Genomic DNA, 24,630 nt, shown 5'->3' on the forward strand with positions numbered 1-24,630 from the left:
AAAAGGAAAGAAGATAAGGACGAATTGGAAAAATTAAGGGAGCAAAGTGAGGAGAGAAAGAGGGAAGCTGTAAGGGTAAAAGCAGCAGCAGAAAGGGTATCAAGAGTAGTGATGAGGGAGAAGAAGAAGGAAGAAGAAGAAAATGAAAAGGAAATGGAAATATGGAGGAGGAGGATAATATCAGAGACAGCTAAAAAATATGAAGAGGGGAAGGTAATAGAGAGTATAGTAGAAAGAGAAAGGGTGAAATGGGAAAGGAGGAGAGAGGATGAAAGGATATTGGAAGAGATGAGCAACGAAGTAATGGAGGAATTAAAAAGGAAAAGAGAGGAAAATAGTAGGGAGATGGAGGAGAGGAGTGAAGGGGAGAGAGAGGAGAGTAAGAGGGAGAGTGAAAGATGGGGAGAAGTATATAAAAATAGAGAGGTAGCAACAACGTCAGCACTAAGGGGAACAGGTGGTAACAACGGAAAGGAAGAGGGAGACCTAATAGACTTAAAAACTGTAACAATAAAAGGAAAAAAGGCAGAGTGGGGGGCGCAATTTATGAATGATTTTTGTAGTGAGGATGGAAGGAAGAGTGAAAGGGAAAGCTTAGATAAGCTATACCTCACTAGAACAAACATAGATTCGCCATGGGTGAGTAGAAGATGGGAGGAGCTGGAGAGAAGTAAGGAGGAAGTGAAAAGAATGGGAGAAACACAAACTAACGAACACACGCCACCGACGCTCACCAACCAACACACGCCACCCACATCACCATCACGCTCTCTAACGCCACACCCCACATGTTCAACAACTGCACGCTCTCTGCACAGAATAAAGCTCGCACCCTTCATGGACGAAGTTACACCTTATGCATGTCGGCTTAGGGACCTCCCTAGTCGCAGGCAAGACAGGCAAACAGACGTGCCAATATTGAACACAGGAAAGGATGAAAAAAGGGGAAAGGAAGAAGAGGGAGGTAGGAGAAGAGGTAGTAAGGAAGGATTTGAAGTAGTAAAAGGAATGGGGGAAGAGGAGGGGTGTGAAGAGTTAACATCATGGAGCATAAAGGATGACACAAGACAGAATGTAATGCCACTGCTGGAGAGAGGAGGGGTTAGACCACAATATGTACCTTGGAAACATACGGATAAGGAAAACATAAAATGTAGGCTCCCATCATTAAGTGGAGGTGCGGGTAAATGGATATATGAAATGGAAAAACACACCGCAGGACAGAAACTAGCAGTGGGAGATGTTAAGGGCCTGTTAATATCAATATTAGGGGATAGAGCGGATGACATTTGGAAAAGAGCGGGATTCCATGGGGTAACAATAACAAACACATCGCATGATGGGGCACCATTTGCAAACTGCAGACATGCGCTATGGCAGGCACTAAGAGTGCAGTACCCAGACACATCAGACATAGGAGCCATTACTTCCCGTAAGATGGGTGAGAACGAGGATCCTGTTGATTATATCCAGGATATTCAAGAGAAGTGGCGCATGGAAACTAGAGAACAATGGGACAAAACACCAGCCATATTTTATCATATACTAGTACAAGGGCTCCCAGAAGGAGTTCAGAGACAATTAAAGAAAGTAGTGGGGATGGAAGCAAAACCATGGCCGGAAATACAACTGACTATAGTACATCACTGTAGAACATGGCAAGGAAAAATGAAACAAAAGGAAGAGGACAGGAAAACAGAAGAGGCCAAATTAGTACAGAAAAAACTTACTAAATATACCATGGAAGGGGCACTAATAACTGCGCCAACACCAATGGCCCAAAGCCCAACGCAAGTAGTGGCTGCACAAAATCCAGCTCAAATAGCGCCTCCACAAGAGGTAATAGAGCAAGTGCTGCCTCTGCAATCACACGCACAGAACATGGGAGGAGGGTACCCAATGCAAGGAGCTGGGTATTATAATTATAATAGAGGGAGAGGAGGGTTTATGAGGGGAAGAGGATACGGATATAATACCCAACAACAGGCTGGGGGACTCAGAAATAATTACCAGACAGGGCAACCAGTATACCAGGACAACACAGGGAACTTCCCATGGCAAAACAGGGAACCACCCGTGTGTTGGAGCTGCGGACTATTAGGACACATGTCACGTACATGCAGGGTCAGGCCAGGAACACCAGCATGGAACGAACAAGCACAACATAGGACATCACAAGAACAGCAGGGCATACAACCACAGCAGATGTCACCACAAGGGAGTGACCAACACTATTCCCTACCACAACAACAAATAAAACAATACCTGCCACAAGTAACTGGTGCAGCGTTAATACAACCACCACCACAACCTGAACGAACGCAATTGGGTGGGGTGACGGTGTTGGGGCACAACCCTTACACAGGGAATGGCCAGTCATTGTACCCCCAATAGGACAGCCCACAGACGGCCTTGGTGTGTCCCATCCTGTCAGTAACACCTAATAGTGCGGAGGAGCCACGCATAGAGGTAACGATAGGTGACAAAAAATTATCATTCCTTGTTGACACCGGGGCGACCCGGTCTTGCATAAGGGAAGGTAAGTTTAAGATGTCAGGCGAAGCCATGAACACACAAGGGTTTTCTGGGGCTAAAGGGTTGGTTCCATTTACTGATAACGTTCCGCTATCTATTGGAGATTACGATCTGTCAGTACCACTTTTGTATTATAGTGCCTCACCAGTAAACATACTGGGGAGGGACATAATGAACAGATTAAATATGACGATCTCCTTTACAGAGGATGGCATAATTTGCTCTACTCCAGGGATTAACATGTTTGCAGCACGACAGATTTTGCAAGCATACTGTGGACAGATAGCGATCAGGGCGGAGCCGGTAGACGGCGAGCTATTCCAGTACGGAACAGACATGGCATTTGCATGGATGCCAGGGATAGGAGGGAAAATATGGAGGAGACCAGCAGCCTATCTATTCCGACCAGAAACACCAGCTAATGAACTGGAAGGGAAGGTCATTGCAGTGGACATTGAGAGCATTATTGCAACAGCTGATTATGTTGCTGTGCACGCCCAAGATAAAGAAGGGAGAGCATGGAGGGCGGTGATAGCACTAGCAGAAGGATGTAGGCTGACCCAGGTGTCAGATGAAGAGTTGTTTTCAGAAGAAAAGGAGGAAAATGAAATGGTGTTCATGATGAGTGTAGAAATGTGGCTAACAGTGGCTCACAAACAAGTGGCACAGAAAATTGTAATGGCACTTGAGGCACCCGCTGGCACACCAGTCCCATTTTTTAAAGAAGATATGTCAAAGGTGCCAAAATCATTATGGACTATTAGCCCTTATGATGTAGGATGCATTAAAAGCATAGGGGGTGTAAGGATAAAATTAAAAAAGGGTGCCATACTACCAAGAGTAAAACAATACCCATTGTCAAGAGAGGCAGATGAGGGCATATACGAAACCATAACAGCCCTTATAAACAATGGCATATTGGTCCCCTCAGAATCCCCATGCAACACAGCTGTGTACCCGGTGCGCAAGGCTAAAGGAGGGTCTTGGCGGTTCATACAGGACCTCAGACCGTTGAACAACATAGTAGAAGCAGAGTATCCAGTAACAGCAAACCCGGCCACAATTTTGTGTGGCATTCCAGCAGAAGCATTACGGTTTACAGTGATTGACCTTAAAAATGCTTTTTTCTCAATACCATTACACCCAGACTCACAAGACTTGACAAGCTTCACTTACCGAAATAGGAAGTGGAAACATACCAGATTACCACAGGGATATTGTGAATCACCTTCAATTTTCAATAGGGTAATACAGATGGATTTGGGTAACGTTGAGTTGGAAAGCACAGTGTTACAGTATGTGGATGACATAATAATTTGCAGTACAAATGAAGATAAATGTAGAGAGGACTCATTAAAAATGTTGACGATATTGGCTGAAAAGGGGTACAAGGTAGACATGGAAAAGATACAATACTGTCAGGAACAGGTACTTTACATTGGCCAACTGATATCACAATATGGAAGAAGGATTGCACCACAAAGAGCACAGGCAATATCAGGCACTCCCGTGCCACAGACTGTAAGAGAACTACAGCAATTTCTGGGACTGTGCAACTACTGTAGAGCATGGGTATTTGATTACAGCTCTTACATAGGACCCCTGCTTGAGGGTTTGAAGGAAGCAAATAAAGGGGAGAAAAAGTTGGGATGGACTATGGAAATGAAGGAGGCATTTGATGAATTAAAAGAAGCGATATCAACTGCTCCAGTACTAGCATCCCCAGACTATGAGCGACGATTTTTTATATTTTCACATTGCGACTCAGCAGTAATGAAAGCAGTATTGGCCCAAAAGACTAGCATGGGCTATAAACCAGTAGCATTTTACAGCGGTCACTTAGATCCAATAATGTTAGGACAATTCTCTTGCGAACAAGGTCTTGCTGCAGCTGCATTTGCAGTAGAAAAAGCATCATCAATAACTATGGGGTGTCCAACTACACTATTTGTAGAACATGCACTATTTGCGATATTGAATAAACCTAAGTCCACACTGACGACACAGAGGGCAACAGGTTATGAGATTATTTTGTCCAAAGCTGAACTGGCAATTGTTAGATGTAGCACGGTTAACCCTGCAAGGTTCCTAGCAGAAGTAATTGAAGAGGGAGATTACGCCCACGACTGCACCCAAGTAACTGAGATGTACTCATGTACTAGGAAAGTTGAAGAAAACGCACTAGAGGGAGGTGAGCTTTTGTTTATTGATGGGTCATCAACTATTGATCAAGGAGACGGGATAAGGAGGACTGGGGCAGCAGTAGTACAAATGATGGAAGCGCCAGTGTGTGTGGCTATTAAGTGTGTACAATTACCACAGCATTACTCTGCTCAAGCGGCGGAACTGGTTGCACTCATATTGGCACTAAAGGAAAGTTTTAATAAAAAAGTTACTATATATTCCGACAGTGCATATGTTACATCCACTGTCCACTCAGGGCTATCAAAGTGGAGAAGAAGAGGGTTTAGGAGAGCTGACGGCACTCCAGTACAACATGCCCTCTTGTTGGCTGAACTAATTGAAGTAATAAACGATCCCCAAGAACTAGCCCTAGTAAAATGCACAGCACACACCAATGGAGAAGACTATATATCAAAAGGAAATGCAGCAGCAGACGCACATGCAAAATATGCTGCATATTTTGGTGAGATATGGAACCCCACAGACTCACAGAGAGGGAGAGGGAGGGGAATAGCGAGGGAGATGTTAATAAAAGAAGGGTACACCCATCTCCCAGCCACCCAGATTATGGAGTTACAAGCGGCTGCACCAATGGCCGAAAAAGAAGTATGGGTGAAAAGAGGATGCACAATGTCACCAACCGACGCACTATGGCGCCAGGGTGGCACTGGGAAAGTTGTAATACCATTGGCATTGTTAAATACCGCCTTGAACCAATTACATCACCCTGCCCATACAGGCAAAGAAATAATAGCAGCACGAATTAGAGAAGATTGGTTCTGTCCCGAGTTAACATCCCATGTGTCAAATTTTATCAGCAATTGCCTTACATGTCAACAGTTCACGGCCGGTCATACTTTAAAGGTGATAAGAGGTACCATACCCCGACCAGAAGGACCTTTTCGGCACCTCCACATTGACTATGTTGATATGATCAACATTTGTCAAGGCAATAGATACATGATAGTAGTAGTATGCCCATTTTCTAGGTGGATCGAAGCAGGGCCCTGTTCACACCCTGATGCGTTTAGAGCAGCCAAATTTATAGTAAGGGAGGTATTCCCCAGGTGGGGAGTGTGCGAGGTGTTAAGATCAGACAACGGACCCCATTTCGCAAATGAAATGTTCCAGCATATCACATCCCTACTGAACATTAAACACAAATTTGCATGTGCGTACCACCCACAGGCCAATGGTGTATGTGAACGCCTGAATGGCCTATTGAAGGAGGCAATTGCTAAAATACAGCAAACAACAAAGAAAAGTTGGTTGTATTGCCTTCCGTTAGCACTGTTCGAACTTAGAAACAGGCCAGGGTCCGACCACCACCTCACCCCACACGAGGTGGTTACTGGACGCCAAATGCGCCTTCCCCTAACACCAACGTCAAGGGCATTCACCGACCAAGAAAGTTCTGCGAATGTGTTAGGTGATGAAATGTATCAATATGTGTCTTCTTTGATTACTAGCGTTGTGTTTGTGTCTCAACAGCTCGAGCGCACACGGGGCGGGTCCACCAGCAACCAAGAAATAGACGAAAATACAGAATTGGAAAAGGAGAACTTGTGCAAACTTGCCAAAGGCGACCACGTACTACTTCGAAATTTTAATAGAAGGTGGAACCAGCAGAGGTTCACTGGCCCCCATTTAGTAGAGGACGTATCAACAAGAGCAGTAAAACTAAAGGATAAGCGTGCGTGGAACCACCTGCATGATGTAAAAATCTACAAACTGCAGACCCGCCCCAGCGCCAACGACAGGTCCATTGGAAAAACGCCAACAACATCCCCGGCAGCGGAAGAAAACACAACCACAGACAACGACCCAATTGTTCCCTCGGAGAGAATAACGGACGAAGAAGGGGGCGATCCCCACACTGCCCACCCCATGGTCACACGTTCAAAGAGTAAAACTGCTCCCGCCATCTGAGCAAACCCCCCCCCCATTGACTACTAAATACAATTGTAATAAAAACTAAGGACTTCGCTTGCACCAATACACATGTAAACACGTGAATGTTCTCTTTTTCTCTCGCACATACAGGAGCTGCGTAATATTGTATTGTTAAGAAAAGTTATCTAACAAATTCAGTGTGCAGGCGTAGATGGTGCTGCCAGACGATAGTTACCCAGAAGAATTGTCACACCAATTTGTATACGAAATAAAAAGGCCAACATACTTAAAAAAGAAAAGGGTACGTGTATACTACACGGCCTTCCTCCTGGCCATAGAAAATTACATGCCCCACCTCCGCCCATACTTGCCGGTCTTGAGAGACCGATCACTTAGAGTAGCGTGGGAGCAACTCTTCACCTGGGCACTGAATGACTATTTGATAGGGAGAGCTTAATGAAACAAAACTAACATTTAATAACAAGCACTTTTTGAGAATTTTTAGGCGGGCAACTTTAACGTCGCAAGAATACGCTGCCAGGACTGCAGCAAGGTAAGAGCAAAAATGTCGGTGAGGTTAGCATATGTAATAAAAATAATAGGGATTTTTATGATCACCGGAGTTTTGGCTGCCTCTGTATGGCAGTACAGCTATGCTATGAGTTTTTTTGCTGCACCCAAACCTAATGTACCCCACCTCCCTGCTGCAACAGGTGTTACGTCAGGTGGTAACAGTAACAATGAACAAAAGCGAAATAAAGTTAAACGCAGCACATACTCAGACAATAAAGGTATTGATAATTATGTACAAGATTCAGCACACGTCACAAACAACATATGGTACCAGCACATGACCCGCATTGGTAAGCAGACAACTGAGGATAGCTGTTACGTTTGCTCATTAATACCATACGCCATGAGCGCTTCACGAACATTTGTTGCCACAGAAATAGATGAAAAAACAGCACAGTGCATAATATATTTGGCCCTGTTCCAAACGAAAGGAAGATTCCAAGGAACAGTAGTGCACATGACATGGAAAACACGAGACTCATACCCATATGAAAACAACTTCCTCAAGACCTATCTGAGTTATCACAAGACCAGTTTACATGCTGAAGCATTCAGATACATAACAAGTGGCCCTGAAAAAGGAGAAACAAAGAAGGTAACACTGCAGTATCTACCATGTGATTGGTACGCCACGGAAGTTCCGGGTAAACAAGGATGCTGGGAGAGGCCATTACTGACGATAACAGGAAAGGTGTTCCTGGGTACCAGCTGGGAGATAGGAGTGGTTGGCAGCAACATGGTAACAAAAGAAACTATCTCAACCATCGAAACACACAATCATCGATGTTGGACGACATGGATCAAGTACGTACCAATGCTCACGTGGGTAGAAGAAGATGAAGACCCGATAACTATATTACCATTGACTGCGCCCAAAGTATGTTACCAGCATAAAGGAGAGGTGGACGTGGGATATAACACCAATTGTGCAAGTGTGATGGAGTTACCTGAGGGGGGAGCGGGAACAGCAGTAATAATGGACCATTATTGGGCCTGCGGAGAAAAGGCATATCATACACTGCCTCCCCTGTGGAGTGGTGTGTGCACAATGGTACACGTCAATGTACCATCACTAGTGGTACCTAAGAAGCATGTCGATGTGGCGAAATTTCCGAAAATGGATGAAGGAGACAGGAGAAGAAAGAGATCTGCACCACTCCAGAAGGAGCAAGAAAACAGGACCAACAGCAATGATACTGTCCTAAACAGGAGAAAAAGACAAGGAGAGCCATTAACAGGAAATTATCTGTGGGGAAGGTCGGAAACGGAACTAACCTCAATACCGCCAGAACACAGACTATTCAGCAGAGCAGCAATGTTCTTCTCCTCAATAATACATCCGGGACTGCAGGCATACGCGAACGCAAAATGGCTGCAAATAACCAGATGGGAACTAATGATGACCATAAATTCGACAGTAAATGGGTTTAACGCAATTAAAGAGGAGCTGCGAGCTGTAAGGATGGTAGCACTACAGAACAGATATGTATTGGACCTTCTCACAGCAATGGAAGGAGGAGTTTGTGCAAAGATAGGACAATCATGCTGCACGTTCATACCTGCCAACGATGCCGACAATGGTACACTAACAGAAGCAGTTTCACAATTGGCCCAGATGCACTCCAAAATGATGGACGAAAGTAACGGCGTAAACAAGGATAAAAGCTGGTTTTCACTATTATGGTCATGGATGCCATCTTGGCTGTCAGATGGACTGAAAATAATAGTGGGATGTGCTATTTTGGCTGGAGCTGCACTGATAATAATTAGATTTTGGAAAGCCCGGAAGGCGCGCTCAACTGATGAGTTGCTGGAAATGGTGGGAATGCACCCCTTGATGCCAGCAGATGACGGCCAGCACACAGGTGTGATAATACACGAAAGGGAGAAGTTGCGCACCCAAATCATCGCCAATCATCTAGACCCACCATCAGTGAAGATCGAGAACCCAAGGAACCCTAGGAGCTACATAGGAAGATGGGTGTACTGTACTCCTGGAGGAACATGCGAATACATGTATTGGTCATTTGAAGATCACGTAAACCATTATGGACATCTCGGAGGGATAACCAAGATATGGAGAGTAAGAGGAGATAACGAGAAGGATATGTTTGTGGTCGACAAGTCGACCAGAGGGGGGACTGAAGTGGGAGAATGGAAAACCAGACTCCCGTCCTTCACCTCTCGCGCTTGGCCTAGAGGGTCGCGGCCCAGACACCCGCCACGAGAAGAGTTTGCCCATTTACCAGATGACCAAATACCCTGGTACAGAAACATACGGATGTGTCCATCTGCCTGCCCAACAGCCCGCACTGGCCATGCCGACACCTGCGGCACGGACCAACTAGACTGAAATCTACACATCGTTAGAGATGCCATGACGACCTAGATAACGGGAAGCACCGCTGAACTATTATACACGCTGAACATTTCCACACCAATCTACACGAAGAACATACTCAGTGCTCTGACGTAGGCGACAGGCTTATTCACGGACGTGCATCTTTATTATTTTTACATAGGCTTTCAGAATGCAGAAACGCAAGACGCACCATGAGCTCATTTATAACGCTTGCTCACGCTTCTCTTGAAACCCGTTACCATCATGAGAGATATAATGGAAACACGATACTGGCCATGAAACTGTATGCCACTATAACCTAAAGCATCCATGCACTAAATGGATTACTCGTGCACCAGGCCCAAGTAGGCCTCAAGCAAGAGTTCCCGTGGACATTAACAAAGCAAAAGTCAGGTTGCTGAGCCTGCAGAAAGAACCCAGTGGAGCAACCAGCCAAGGTCGTACTGTTGCAAACCCACAGTCAAGAAACAAATCTTCAAAGGCACGATGTTGCAACCTCGCACTCCACGTACCAATGTTAAAATCATATCTGCAAATTAAACCAGACATACAGTGGAAAAACAATATTAATTGTGCAGAATTATGCCTCAAACACGGTCCCTCCCCACGTGACCAAGCCGAACCTGACGAGATGCCAAAACCCAGGAGAGAAAAGGCGTCTGGGTACCTCGCTACGAGACGCAGGCCGACACACTTGAAAGGCTCAATGGACACCTGCTACAGTGGGAACGGTCAGTCTCCCACCTATGAATAAATCCTCACATTGCCTGCACGTACCCATATTGAAACACTGTTGCAACCACAGGTGCACCGTGTGCTGGGAACAACGGTGGTCCCAGGCTGGGGAGCTCACGGATGCACCAATCAGAACATGAGGTTCTTATCTCAGACGTCAGTAACGTTAGCCAATCCTCAGGGGTCTTCATGTAACAATTCTTATGTATCTAATTGTAGGGACAACCCAGATATACCACCTGACTACACCTTAACCACTAATATCATTCTCTATAGGCGTACTATACTAACCCCACCACTCGAGCAACCAATCAAGAGTGGCGATAGGTTCTTTTGGTAACTTTTTGGAATGACGCAAGTAGCGCGTCATAATGTAGTAAAAAGGGCCTGCGAGCCCCACTATTGTGTGTGTGTCAGGACGAACGCGTGCGCTCCTTGACCCATCCCTGCCGTTTGCATAATAAACGACAGAAGTTGCCTTGCTCCTTGTGTGTGCCTCATACTCTGTCTCGATCCGAGATATACACGGGAGGAGTTGGGGCCTCCCTGCCCGGAGGTCTGCGGACGGCCCGGCCGACCCCGGCAGAATCCCCCCCCGACACCTCGGCCAGCCAGAAAGCCAAAATGGAGAGAACGGGCATGAACTGGTTGTGAATGAGCTTCAAAATGCGTTCACAGGTAATTGAACTGGTGATCTCCTCAGTTTATACACCTGGAACTCCTGTCAATAGCAACAGTCGGCAGCTGGGTTGCCAGACATTTCGTCGAAAAAAATTTGTCGACAGGACAATTGGTCGAAACCATTTGGTCGAAAACCAAATGGTCGAATTGCTTTGTTTTTTATTTTCACATTTTTTTGGGGGGGGGGGTTTGGGGGGGTCCCCCCAACCCCCTTTTTTTCTAAAAACCCCTTTTTTTCCCTAAACTACAACCTAAAAAATATATATATAAATAAATAAAAAAAACGACCATTTGGCTTTCGACCAAATTACGTCGACCAAATGTCTTTCGACGAAATGTCTTTCGACGAAATGTCCGGACAGCGGCAGCTGGTCTGTATCAGTAATGGCAATTTGATTTTGCCATTTTCACAACTCCCTAATAAATGAACAAAATGTTCCATTTGTAGGCACAGTTACATGCTATGGTATGTATACCATGCTTAATAACCACCATAGGAGGCTCAGAGCACCATCCGCATTCTTACGTACAAAACATGTAAGGAAATAATCAGATCTTTTGCTCTGCAGGAGTCAGGCTTCTTTAAAGCCTGACAAAGTGGCAGAGTGCCATTGTAAACTGAGGCATGATGAAACCATGCCCAAGAACCCAGGCAGGTTAAACCCTTCCACTCATGCCCCTAGGCCCCGACCGGCCACGAACGGCCAGGTTCTATAGACAGGGCAGCTGGCATGGATTATGGACACTTTCAACATAGGGTGGTTTTTCAACCTTATCTCCTCTGGGAGCAAAGCGCTGGACAGGGTTTCCTGTACGTTTTTGAGGTTCGCAGGGATCTATGTGTGGATGTTTCTTGGTGTGAAAAGCATGACACCTTTTGGGGTGACACCAGGCTCTTCTGGGAGTTAATTTGCATAATCTCTACTTTCTATTTTATGTGACATGGGCTGCAGTTACATTGTTCTGTTAATAGAGGGCAACACACAGGTCATAGTTCCAAACAGGGGTGCACAGTCTGCTTGCTAGCTTACATTTACAGTTCTATTTGGGATTCACCGCCTTTTCATAAACTGAGTACTCTTCCGGAGTATTTCTAACTTATGTAGGTGTTTTGGGGGTGTTACGTGCCTTTGTATGACTGCTGCAAACCACTTGATATTAGACATTGATTGGAAACGACATAAAAAATCCTGACACATATTGTAAGCGGACATAAAATGACCTATATTAGCTAATATAAGTAAACAGACATCACTCCCCCTGCCCAACAAAAAGGGATGTATGCGTACACAAAAAATAAAAATGAAAAACAAGCAACTACTGCAGTTAAAATCTAAAAATGTAAATTCATTTACATGATCATGACTCGGAAGGGGAAGTTAAAAAGTAAAAAAACACACGGTAGGAGAGAGGTTAGCTTTACATGCCATGAGGGAGGAAGAGGTCTTCCAAGCACTGTTGTGTATGTTGGTCAATCCCTCTGAAACGCAAAAGGGATGTGCACATAGAAATCAAAGCAGAGTCATCCAGAGAGACTATTTAATTCTTTTTTTTTCAAATTCTCAAAAGGAAGCTGCTATCAAATTGAACTATTCATCACAGCCACTGCTAGGAAATCTATGTGCATAAAATGACAATACACCCAAAGGAAAACAAAATATAGCTATAACATGTCAGATTACTAAATTCAGAGTCCAGCCTACTAACCATTAGACCATGGAACCTAAATACTTCCGCAAATGCTGAACTTCATTATGCCAAAACAGAGGCAGTCAGAAACAATATTTAATATTGCTTAATCATATGCCTCAAGAGGAAGAATTTGATCTACATGCTCTATAAAGCACAGAGATTGCTATAGCACAACGTCAATCGACAACATCGCTGTGTTTGTATGATATCAGTCAATTGGGACTATGAATCTGTAAAAATTGTAAATGTGCTCTATATTGCCATTTCTGATTCAACGCTCTCAAGTGCATCTTGCAAGGGTTCCATGGTGTAATGGTTAGCACTTTGGACTTTGAATCCAACGATCCGAGTTCAAGTCTCGGTGGGACCGTTATCTTGCTCTTACACTCCATTTTCTAATTTCTCAAATTACAATTCAACAGAGTTAATATTCAGAAGTTCAGTCGACTCTCTCTGCACGACATTACATTTAAATGCACTTTGGTGCCTGATGCCAATACAGTGATGCAACTACATATCGTTAATGTACAATCCCTAAGGTCAATCAGAGTGGGCACCCAGATATCTCTCAGAAACATTTTCCACAGATGAATTATGTCCAACCTTAACTCTATGAAAAGAAAAATGTACACACTATGTGCAGTAGATTCTCTGCTCACTGGAACATGCAGAAACAACATTGATGTGAAAAGATTGGAAAAAGCCCTATTTTATTAACATTAAAAAATGTTATACAATTATTTTGGTGAATCATATTCACTTTCACAATCATTCCTATGTTTCAAGCAATTTGATGGTCTTATTAAATGTGTAAAAAATGTAATTCTTTGAGTTGACAAACTGTATGGAGAGCAAACTTTTTATAACTTACAAGAGTTATGAGTTCTAGAAAGTAGTGCATTTACTGATCAAGTGCCCTTGTTTAAATGTACTTACTTTATTTGGATCACACCTTTCTCGAAAGAAGAAATAAACTCTAAATTATCAGGAAACAATTCAACTGATTTTAGGGGCCTCCTGGGCTTTCAATGCAAATCGCTGAGATCAAAAGCCAGTTTAATAGCCATTATACCTTGGAGCTTTGGAGATATGAGAGTGGGCAGTTTCTTTGTGGCAAAAGAGAGTCATCCCCAGAAACTATTAATATTCTTTGGTCAAAGAAGACTGCCATCAAAGTGGGCTGTAAAGCAAAGCTATTGCTGTTATATCTATCTGCAAATGAAAGGCAACTCTAAAAGAGAAGCAGCCCCAAGGTCCCACCGAGACTTGAACTCAGATCGCTGGATTCAGAGTCCAGAGTGCTAACCATTACACCATGGAACCCACATATTCAGTAGCATGATGCACTTCATTCTGGAAAAACAGAGCACATCAGAGAAAATATGTAATATTCCTATATCATTAGACTCCAGAGGAAGAATTTGATCCAAATTAGACATGAAGCCAATACTTTGCGATTGCACAGCATCCAACAGCAACAGTGCTGCTTCGATATAATATCAGTAAACGGTTACTATAGGTCAGTAAAAATCTTGACTGTGCCCTATATTCTCATTGCCCTTATGAAGCTCTGCTCAACAAGGGTTCCATGGTGTAATGGTTAGCACTTTGGACTTTGAATCCAGCGATCCGAGTTCAAGTCTCGGTGGAACCTCTCTCTTGCTCTAACACACTTTGTCTCCTTGTTGTCTTAAATTATAGGCCAAAGATAGTAATATTCATAAGGTTAGTGGTGTAGGGTATTCATTTTCGCTCTCACTCTCTGGCATAACTTTTCATAAAAATCCACTTTTGTGCCTAGCACCTTAACCTTTATGCATTTTTTTTAAATGTATGAACAGTGAGGTCATTCTGAGTCGATGGGCAGATCTGCATCGGAAACATACATAAAAGATTTGAAATTTTCAAACTTAACTCAATGTTAAGAAACATGCTCAATCGGTGACCCAATGGATTCTCTTTTTACTTGAAGATGCAGCAACAACATTAATAATACCATTTTGGGAAAAGCAGCTCTATTGTATCGCCATTCTCTTTCAAAATTGTTAAAGGGTTAATCCTATGAAAAGCGACCACATTCAGAATCAATGATATTAATCAAGCGTCTTAACAGCCTTTACATGTTTGTAAAATGAAGGTATCAGTTTGAGATGAAAAATAGAACGAAGAACACACTTTTCTTAATTCACAAAAGGCCTGAGGTGTATAAATACTGTTTGTACCGACCAAGGGCCCATTCGTGAATGTACTTACTTTAGTTGGATCATACCTTTCTTCAAAGAAGACATCCACAATAAACGATAAGGGAAAGGTTCGACTGATGGTAAACTCTTACAGAGATTTGAATGCAAATTATTGGATTCAACCTCCAGGGTGCTACCATTACACCATGGGTCTTTCACACCACAGAAAGTGGTGGGTTTCATTGTGGCTAAAGAGCGTCATCCATGGAAAATCTTTCTTTTTTCAAATGCACCCAGGGAATAATGCTATGAAAGTGGGCGACACAGCAGCGTCATTGCTATTAAAACAAGACACTGAGAGGAAAACAAACACAGTAATTCCCAAGGTCCCACCGAGATTTGAACTCGGATCGCTGGATTCAGAGTCCAGAGTGCTAACCATTACACCATGGAACCTACATGCTTAGTGACATGATGAACGTCATTGCAGCAAAAAAAGAGCCTTTTAGAGAATGTATGCAATATTCTTTTATCTTATGCCTCCAGAGGAAGAATCCTATCCAAATGAGCTGTAAAGCAAAGAGTTTGCTATTGCGCAACAACCAACTAAACAGTTCCACATTTGCATAATATCCGTGGGCTAGGAATATGAGTTTGTTAAAATGATGCATGAGATCTCGATTCTCATTTCTGTTACAACTCTGTCAGGTTGCACCAGCAAGGGGCCCATGGTGTAATGGTTAGCAAAGAACATTACTGAAGGGCCCCTCGGCCAGCCAGAAAGCCAAAATGGAGAGAACGGGCATGAACTGGTTGTGAATGAGCTTCAAAATGTGTTCACAGGTAATTGAACTGGTGATCTCCTCAGTTTATACACCTGGAACTCCTGTCAATAGCAACAGTCGGCAGCTGGGTTGCCAGACATTTCGTCGAAAAAAATTTGTCGACAGGACAATTGGTCGAAACCATTTGGTCGAAAACCAAATGGTCGAATTGCTTTGTTTTTTATTTTCACATTTTTTTTTGGGGGGGGGGTTTGGGGGGGTCCCCCCAACCCCCTTTTTTTCTAAAAACCCCTTTTTTTCCCTAAACTACAACCTAAAAAATATATATATAAATAAATAAAAAAAACGACCATTTGGCTTTCGACCAAATTACGTCGACCAAATGTCTTTCGACGAAATGTCTTTCGACGAAATGTCCGGACAGCGGCAGCTGGTCTGTGTCAGTAATGGCAATTTGATTTTGCCATTTTCACAACTCCCTAATAAATGAACAAAATGTTCCATTTGTAGGCACAGTTACATGCTATGGTATGTATACCATGCTTAATAACCACCATAGGAGGCTCAGAGCACCATCCGCATTCTTACGTACAAAACAGGTAAGGAAATAATCAGATCTTTTGCTCTGCAGGAGTCAGGCTTCTTTAAAGCCTGACAAAGTGGCAGAGTGCCATTGTAAACTGAGGCATGATGAAACCATGCCCAAGAACACAGGCAGGTTAAACCCTTCCACTCATGCCCCTAGGCCCCGATCGGCCACGAACGGCCAGGTTCTATAGACAGGGCAGCTGGCATGGATTATGGACACTTTTAACATAGGGTGGTTTTTCAACCTTATCTCCTCTGGGAGCAAAGCGCTGGACAGGGTTTCCTGTACGTTTTTGAGGTTCGCAGGGATCTATGTGTGGATGTTTCTTGGTGTGAAAAGCATGACACCTTTTGGGGTGACACCAGGCTCTTCTGGGAGTTAATTTGCATAATCTCTACTTTCTATTTTATGTGACATGGGCTGCAGTTACATTGTTCTGTTAATAGAGGACAACACACAGGTCATAGTTCCAAACAGGGGTGCACAGTCTGCTTGCTAGCTTACATTTACAGTTCTATTTGGGATTCACCGCCTTTTCATAAACTGAGTACTCTTCCGGAGTATTTCTAACTTATGTAGGTGTTTTGGGGGTGTTACGTGCCTTTGTATGACTGCTGCAAACCACTTGATATTAGACATTGATTGGAAACGACATAAAAAATCCTGACACATATTGTAAGCGGACATAAAATGACCTATATTAGCTAATATAAGTAAACAGACATCACTCCCCCCGCTCAACAAAAAGGGATGTATGCGTACACAAAAAATAAAAATGAAAAACAAGCAACTACTGCAGTTAAAATCTAAAAATGTAAATTCAGTTACATGATCATGACTCGGAAGGGGAAGTTAAAAAGTAAAAAAACACACGGTAGGAGAGAGGTTAGCTTTACATGCCATGAGGGAGGAAGAGGTCTTCCAAGCACTGTTGTGTATGTTGGTCAATCCCTCTGAAACGCAAAAGGGATGTGCACATAGAAATCAAAGCAGAGTCATCCAGAGAGACTATTTAATTCTTTTTTTTTCAAATTCTCAAAAGGAAGCTGCTATCAAATTGAACTATTCATCACAGCCACTGCTAGGAAATCTATGTGCATAAAATGACAATACACCCAAAGGAAAACAAAATATAGCTATAACATGTCAGATTACTAAATTCAGAGTCCAGCCTACTAACCATTAGACCATGGAACCTAAATACTTCCGCAAATGCTGAACTTCATTATGCCAAAACAGAGGCAGTCAGAAACAATATTTAATATTGCTTAATCATATGCCTCAAGAGGAAGAATTTGATCTACATGCTCTATAAAGCACAGAGATTGCTATAGCACAACGTCAATCGACAACATCGCTGTGTTTGTATGATATCAGTCAATTGGGACTATGAATCTGTAAAAATTGTAAATGTGCTCTATATTGCCATTTCTGATTCAACGCTCTCAGGTGCATCTTGCAAGGGTTCCATGGTGTAATGGTTAGCACTTTGGACTTTGAATCCAACGATCCGAGTTCAAGTCTCGGTGGGACCGTTATCTTGCTCTTACACTCCATTTTCTAATTTCTCAAATTACAATTCAACAGAGTTAATATTCAGAAGTTCAGTCGACTCTCTCTGCACGACATTACATTTAAATGCACTTTGGTGCCTGATGCCAATACAGTGATGCAACTACATATCGTTAATGTACAATCCCTAAGGTCAATCAGAGTGGGCACCCAGATATCTCTCAGAAACATTTTCCACAGATGAATAATGTCCAACCTTAACTCTATGAAAAGAAAAATGTACACACTATGTGCAGTAGATTCTCTGCTCACTGGAACATGCAGAAACAACATTGATGTGAAAAGATTGGAAAAAGCCCTATTTTATTAACATTAAAAAATGTTATACAATTATTTTGGTGAATCATATTCACTTTCACAATCATTCCTATGTTTCAAGCAATTTGATGGTCTTATTAAATGTGTAAAAAATGTAATTCTTTGAGTTGACAAACTGTATGGAGAGCAAACTTTTTATAACTTACAAGAGTTATGAGTTCTAGAAAGTAGTGCATTTACTGATCAAGTGCCCTTGTTTAAATGTACTTACTTTATTTGGATCACACCTTTCTCGAAAGAAGAAATAAACTCTAAATTATCAGGAAACAATTCAACTGATTTTAGGGGCCTCCTGGGCTTTCAATGCAAATCGCTGAGATCAAAAGCCAGTTTAATAGCCATTATACCTTGGAGCTTTGGAGATATGAGAGTGGGCAGTTTCTTTGTGGCAAAAGAGAGTCATCCCCAGAAACTATTAATATTCTTTGGTCAAAGAAGACTGCCATCAAAGTGGGCTGTAAAGCAAAGCTATTGCTGTTATATCTATCTGCAAATGAAAGGCAACTCTAAAAGAGAAGCAGCCCCAAGGTCCCACCGAGACTTGAACTCGGATCGCTGGATTCAGAGTCCAGAGTGCTAACCATTACACCATGGAACCCACATATTCAGTAGCATGATGCACTTCATTCTGGAAAAACAGAGCACATCAGAGAAAATATGTAATATTCCTATATCATTAAACTCCAGAGGAAGAATTTGATCCAAATGAGACATGAAGCCAATACTTTGCGATTGCACAGCATCCAACAGCAACAGTGCTGCTTCGATATAATATCAGTAAACGGTTACTATAGGTCAGTAAAAATCTTGACTGTGCCCTATATTCTCATTGCCCTTATGAAGCTCTGCTCAACAAGGGTTCCATGGTGTAATGGTTAGCACTTTGGACTTTGAATCCAGCGATCCGAGTTCAAGTCTCGGTGGAACCTCTCTCTTGCTCTAACACACTTTGTCTCCTTGTTGTCTTAAATTATAGGCCAAAGATAGTAATATTCATAAGGTTAGTGGTGTAGGGTATTCATTTTCGCTCTCACTCTCTGGCATAACTTTTCATAAAAATCCACTTTTGTGCCTAGCACCTTAACCTTTATGCATTTTTTTTAAATGTATGAACAGTGAGGTCATTCTGAGTCGATGGGCAGATCTGCATCGGAAACATACATAAAAGATTTGAAATTTTCAAACTTAACTCAATGTTAAGAAACATGCTCAATCGGTGACCCAATGGATTCTCTTTTTACTTGAAGATGCAGCAACAACATTAATAATACCATTTTGGGAAAAGCAGCTCTATTGTATCGCCATTCTCTTTCAAAATTGTTAAAGGGTTAATCCTATGAAAAGCGACCACATTCAGAATCAATGATATTAATCAAGCGTCTTAACAGCCTTTACATGTTTGTAAAATGAAGGTATCAGTTTGAGATGAAAAATAGAACGAAGAACACACTTTTCTTAATTCACAAAAGGCCTGAGGTGTATAAATACTGTTTGTACCGACCAAGGGCCCATTCGTGAATGTACTTACTTTAGTTGGATCATACCTTTCTTCAAAGAAGACATCCACAATAAACGATAAGGGAAAGGTTCGACTGATGGTAAACTCTTACAGAGATTTGAATGCAAATTATTGGATTCAACCTCCAGGGTGCTACCATTACACCATGGGTCTTTCACACCACAGAAAGTGGTGGGTTTCATTGTGGCTAAAGAGCGTCATCCATGGAAAATCTTTCTTTTTTCAAATGCACCCAGGGAATAATGCTATGAAAGTGGGCGACACAGCAGCGTCATTGCTATTAAAACAAGACACTGAGAGGAAAACAAACACAGTAATTCCCAAGGTCCCACCGAGATTTGAACTCGGATCGCTGGATTCAGAGTCCAGAGTGCTAACCATTACACCATGGAACCTACATACTTAGTGACATGATGAACGTCATTGCAGCAAAAAAAGAGCCTTTTAGAGAATGTATGCAATATTCTTTTATCTTATGCCTCCAGAGGAAGAATCCTATCCAAATGAGCTGTAAAGCAAAGAGTTTGCTATTGCGCAACAACCAACTAAACAGTTCCACATTTGCATAATATCCGTGGGCTAGGAATATGAGTTTGTTAAAATGATGCATGAGATCTCGATTCTCATTTCTGTTACAACTCTGTCAGGTTGCACCAGCAAGGGGCCCATGGTGTAATGGTTAGCAAAGAACATTACTGAAGGGCCCCTCGGCCAGCCAGAAAGCCAAAATGGAGAGAACGGGCATGAACTGGTTGTGAATGAGCTTCAAAATGCGTTCACAGGTAATTGAACTGGTGATCTCCTCAGTTTATACACCTGGAACTCCTGTCAATAGCAACAGTCGGCAGCTGGGTTGCCAGACATTTCGTCGAAAAAAATTTGTCGACAGGACAATTGGTCGAAACCATTTGGTCGAAAACCAAATGGTCGAATTGCTTTGTTTTTTATTTTCACATTTTTTTGGGGGGGGGGTTTGGGGGGGTCCCCCCAACCCCCTTTTTTTCTAAAAACCCCTTTTTTTCCCTAAACTACAACCTAAAAAAAATATATATAAATAAATAAAAAAAACGACCATTTGGCTTTCGACCAAATTACGTCGACCAAATGTCTTTCGACGAAATGTCTTTCGACGAAATGTCCGGACAGCGGCAGCTGGTCTGTGTCAGTAATGGCAATTTGATTTTGCCATTTTCACAACTCCCTAATAAATGAACAAAATGTTCCATTTGTAGGCACAGTTACATGCTATGGTATGTATACCATGCTTAATAACCACCATAGGAGGCTCAGAGCACCATCCGCATTCTTACGTACAAAACATGTAAGGAAATAATCAGATCTTTTGCTCTGCAGGAGTCAGGCTTCTTTAAAGCCTGACAAAGTGGCAGAGTGCCATTGTAAACTGAGGCATGATGAAACCATGCCCAAGAACCCAGGCAGGTTAAACCCTTCCACTCATGCCCCTAGGCCCCGATCGGCCACGAACGGCCAGGTTCTATAGACAGGGCAGCTGGCATGGATTATGGACACTTTTAACATAGGGTGGTTTTTCAACCTTATCTCCTCTGGGAGCAAAGCGCTGGACAGGGTTTCCTGTACGTTTTTGAGGTTCGCAGGGATCTATGTGTGGATGTTTCTTGGTGTGAAAAGCATGACACCTTTTGGGGTGACACCAGGCTCTTCTGGGAGTTAATTTGCATAATCTCTACTTTCTATTTTATGTGACATGGGCTGCAGTTACATTGTTCTGTTAATAGAGGGCAACACACAGGTCATAGTTCCAAACAGGGGTGCACAGTCTGCTTGCTAGCTTACATTTACAGTTCTATTTGGGATTCACTGCCTTTTCATAAACTGAGTACTCTTCCGGAGTATTTCTAACTTATGTAGGTGTTTTGGGGGTGTTACGTGCCTTTGTATGACTGCTGCAAACCACTTGATATTAGACATTGATTGGAAACGACATAAAAAATCCTGACACATATTGTAAGCGGACATAAAATGACCTATATTAGCTAATATAAGTAAACAGACATCACTCCCCCCGCCCAACAAAAAGGGATGTATGCGTACACAAAAAATAAAAATGAAAAACAAGCAACTACTGCAGTTAAAATCTAAAAATGTAAATTCAGTTACATGATCATGACTCGGAAGGGGAAGTTAAAAAGTAAAAAAACACACGGTAGGAGAGAGGTTAGCTTTACATGCCATGAGGGAGGAAGAGGTCTTCCAAGCACTGTTGTGTATGTTGGTCAATCCCTCTGAAACGCAAAAGGGATGTGCACATAGAAATCAAAGCAGAGTCATCCAGAGAGACTATTTAATTCTTTTTTTTTCAAATTCTCAAAAGGAAGCTGCTATCAAATTGAACTATTCATCACAGCCACTGCTAGGAAATCTATGTGCATAAAATGACAATACACCCAAAGGAAAACAAAATATAGCTATAACATGTCAGATTACTAAATTCAGAGTCCAGCCTACTAACCATTAGACCATGGAACCTAAATACTTCCGCAAATGCTGAACTTCATTATGCCAAAACAGAGGCAGTCAGAAACAATATTTAATATTGCTTAATCATATGCCTCAAGAGGAAGAATTTGATCTACATGCTCTATAAAGCACAGAGATTGCTATAGCACAACGTCAATCGACAACATCGCTGTGTTTGTATGATATCAGTCAATTGGGACTATGAATCTGTAAAAATTGTAAATGTGCTCTATATTGCCATTTCTGATTCAACGCTCTCAGGTGCATCTTGCAAGGGTTCCATGGTGTAATGGTTAGCACTTTGGACTTTGAATCCAACGATCCGAGTTCAAGTCTCGGTGGGACCGTTATCTTGCTCTTACACTCCATTTTCTAATTTCTCAAATTACAATTCAACAGAGTTAATATTCAGAAGTTCAGTCGACTCTCTCTGCACGACATTACATTTAAATGCACTTTGGTGCCTGATGCCAATACAGTGATGCAACTACATATCGTTAATGTACAATCCCTAAGGTCAATCAGAGTGGGCACCCAGATATCTCTCAGAAACATTTTCCACAGATGAATAATGTCCAACCTTAACTCTATGAAAAGAAAAATGTACACACTATGTGCAGTAGATTCTCTGCTCACTGGAACATGCAGAAACAACATTGATGTGAAAAGATTGGAAAAAGCCCTATTTTATTAACATTAAAAAATGTTATACAATTATTTTGGTGAATCATATTCACTTTCACAATCATTCCTATGTTTCAAGCAATTTGATGGTCTTATTAAATGTGTAAAAAATGTAATTCTTTGAGTTGACAAACTGTATGGAGAGCAAACTTTTTATAACTTACAAGAGTTATGAGTTCTAGAAAGTAGTGCATTTACTGATCAAGTGCCCTTGTTTAAATGTACTTACTTTATTTGGATCACACCTTTCTCGAAAGAAGAAATAAACTCTAAATTATCAGGAAACAATTCAACTGATTTTAGGGGCCTCCTGGGCTTTCAATGCAAATCGCTGAGATCAAAAGCCAGTTTAATAGCCATTATACCTTGGAGCTTTGGAGATATGAGAGTGGGCAGTTTCTTTGTGGCAAAAGAGAGTCATCCCCAGAAACTATTAATATTCTTTGGTCAAAGAAGACTGCCATCAAAGTGGGCTGTAAAGCAAAGCTATTGCTGTTATATCTATCTGCAAATGAAAGGCAACTCTAAAAGAGAAGCAGCCCCAAGGTCCCACCGAGACTTGAACTCGGATCGCTGGATTCAGAGTCCAGAGTGCTAACCATTACACCATGGAACCCACATATTCAGTAGCATGATGCACTTCATTCTGGAAAAACAGAGCACATCAGAGAAAATATGTAATATTCCTATATCATTAGACTCCAGAGGAAGAATTTGATCCAAATGAGACATGAAGCCAATACTTTGCGATTGCACAGCATCCAACAGCAACAGTGCTGCTTCGATATAATATCAGTAAACGGTTACTATAGGTCAGTAAAAATCTTGACTGTGCCCTATATTCTCATTGCCCTTATGAAGCTCTGCTCAACAAGGGTTCCATGGTGTAATGGTTAGCACTTTGGACTTTGAATCCAGCGATCCGAGTTCAAGTCTCGGTGGAACCTCTCTCTTGCTCTAACACACTTTGTCTCCTTGTTGTCTTAAATTATAGGCCAAAGATAGTAATATTCATAAGGTTAGTGGTGTAGGGTATTCATTTTCGCTCTCACTCTCTGGCATAACTTTTCATAAAAATCCACTTTTGTGCCTAGCACCTTAACCTTTATGCATTTTTTTTAAATGTATGAACAGTGAGGTCATTCTGAGTCGATGGGCAGATCTGCATCGGAAACATACATAAAAGATTTGAAATTTTCAAACTTAACTCAATGTTAAGAAACATGCTCAATCGGTGACCCAATGGATTCTCTTTTTACTTGAAGATGCAGCAACAACATTAATAATACCATTTTGGGAAAAGCAGCTCTATTGTATCGCCATTCTCTTTCAAAATTGTTAAAGGGTTAATCCTATGAAAAGCGACCACATTCAGAATCAATGATATTAATCAAGCGTCTTAACAGCCTTTACATGTTTGTAAAATGAAGGTATCAGTTTGAGATGAAAAATAGAACGAAGAACACACTTTTCTTAATTCACAAAAGGCCTGAGGTGTATAAATACTGTTTGTACCGACCAAGGGCCCATTCGTGAATGTACTTACTTTAGTTGGATCATACCTTTCTTCAAAGAAGACATCCACAATAAACGATAAGGGAAAGGTTCGACTGATGGTAAACTCTTACAGAGATTTGAATGCAAATTATTGGATTCAACCTCCAGGGTGCTACCATTACACCATGGGTCTTTCACACCACAGAAAGTGGTGGGTTTCATTGTGGCTAAAGAGCGTCATCCATGGAAAATCTTTCTTTTTTCAAATGCACCCAGGGAATAATGCTATGAAAGTGGGCGACACAGCAGCGTCATTGCTATTAAAACAA

General features: G+C 42.1%; 11 non-coding genes across 11 annotated transcripts; 6 read left to right on the forward strand and 5 right to left on the reverse strand.

Moving 5' to 3' along the window:
* The first annotated feature begins 12,953 nt into the window (after window positions 1–12,953).
* Window positions 12,954–13,025, forward strand: TRNAQ-UUG (transfer RNA glutamine (anticodon UUG)). Its single transcript has one exon. It is a non-coding gene; the product is annotated as a tRNA-Gln (tRNA).
* Window positions 13,026–13,906: 881 nt separating this feature from the next.
* On the reverse strand, window positions 13,907–13,978 carry TRNAQ-CUG (transfer RNA glutamine (anticodon CUG)). Its single transcript has one exon. It is a non-coding gene; the product is annotated as a tRNA-Gln (tRNA).
* A 259-nt stretch (window positions 13,979–14,237) lies between these two features.
* TRNAQ-UUG (transfer RNA glutamine (anticodon UUG)) lies at window positions 14,238–14,309 on the forward strand. The gene has a single exon. It is a non-coding gene; the product is annotated as a tRNA-Gln (tRNA).
* Window positions 14,310–15,222: 913 nt separating this feature from the next.
* Window positions 15,223–15,294, reverse strand: TRNAQ-CUG (transfer RNA glutamine (anticodon CUG)). The gene has a single exon. It is a non-coding gene; the product is annotated as a tRNA-Gln (tRNA).
* A 2,381-nt stretch (window positions 15,295–17,675) lies between these two features.
* On the forward strand, window positions 17,676–17,747 carry TRNAQ-UUG (transfer RNA glutamine (anticodon UUG)). Its single transcript has one exon. It is a non-coding gene; the product is annotated as a tRNA-Gln (tRNA).
* Window positions 17,748–18,628: 881 nt separating this feature from the next.
* On the reverse strand, window positions 18,629–18,700 carry TRNAQ-CUG (transfer RNA glutamine (anticodon CUG)). Its single transcript has one exon. It is a non-coding gene; the product is annotated as a tRNA-Gln (tRNA).
* Window positions 18,701–18,959: 259 nt separating this feature from the next.
* TRNAQ-UUG (transfer RNA glutamine (anticodon UUG)) lies at window positions 18,960–19,031 on the forward strand. Its single transcript has one exon. It is a non-coding gene; the product is annotated as a tRNA-Gln (tRNA).
* A 913-nt stretch (window positions 19,032–19,944) lies between these two features.
* TRNAQ-CUG (transfer RNA glutamine (anticodon CUG)) lies at window positions 19,945–20,016 on the reverse strand. Its single transcript has one exon. It is a non-coding gene; the product is annotated as a tRNA-Gln (tRNA).
* A 2,379-nt stretch (window positions 20,017–22,395) lies between these two features.
* On the forward strand, window positions 22,396–22,467 carry TRNAQ-UUG (transfer RNA glutamine (anticodon UUG)). The gene has a single exon. It is a non-coding gene; the product is annotated as a tRNA-Gln (tRNA).
* An 881-nt stretch (window positions 22,468–23,348) lies between these two features.
* Window positions 23,349–23,420, reverse strand: TRNAQ-CUG (transfer RNA glutamine (anticodon CUG)). Its single transcript has one exon. It is a non-coding gene; the product is annotated as a tRNA-Gln (tRNA).
* Window positions 23,421–23,679: 259 nt separating this feature from the next.
* TRNAQ-UUG (transfer RNA glutamine (anticodon UUG)) lies at window positions 23,680–23,751 on the forward strand. The gene has a single exon. It is a non-coding gene; the product is annotated as a tRNA-Gln (tRNA).
* The last annotated feature ends 879 nt before the right edge of the window (window positions 23,752–24,630 follow it).

The sequence above is a fragment of the Ambystoma mexicanum genome, chromosome 5p, assembly GCF_040938575.1.
Source record: "Ambystoma mexicanum isolate Mex_15411 chromosome 5p, UKY_AmexF1_1, whole genome shotgun sequence".
Lineage (NCBI taxonomy): Eukaryota > Metazoa > Chordata > Amphibia > Caudata > Ambystomatidae > Ambystoma > Ambystoma mexicanum.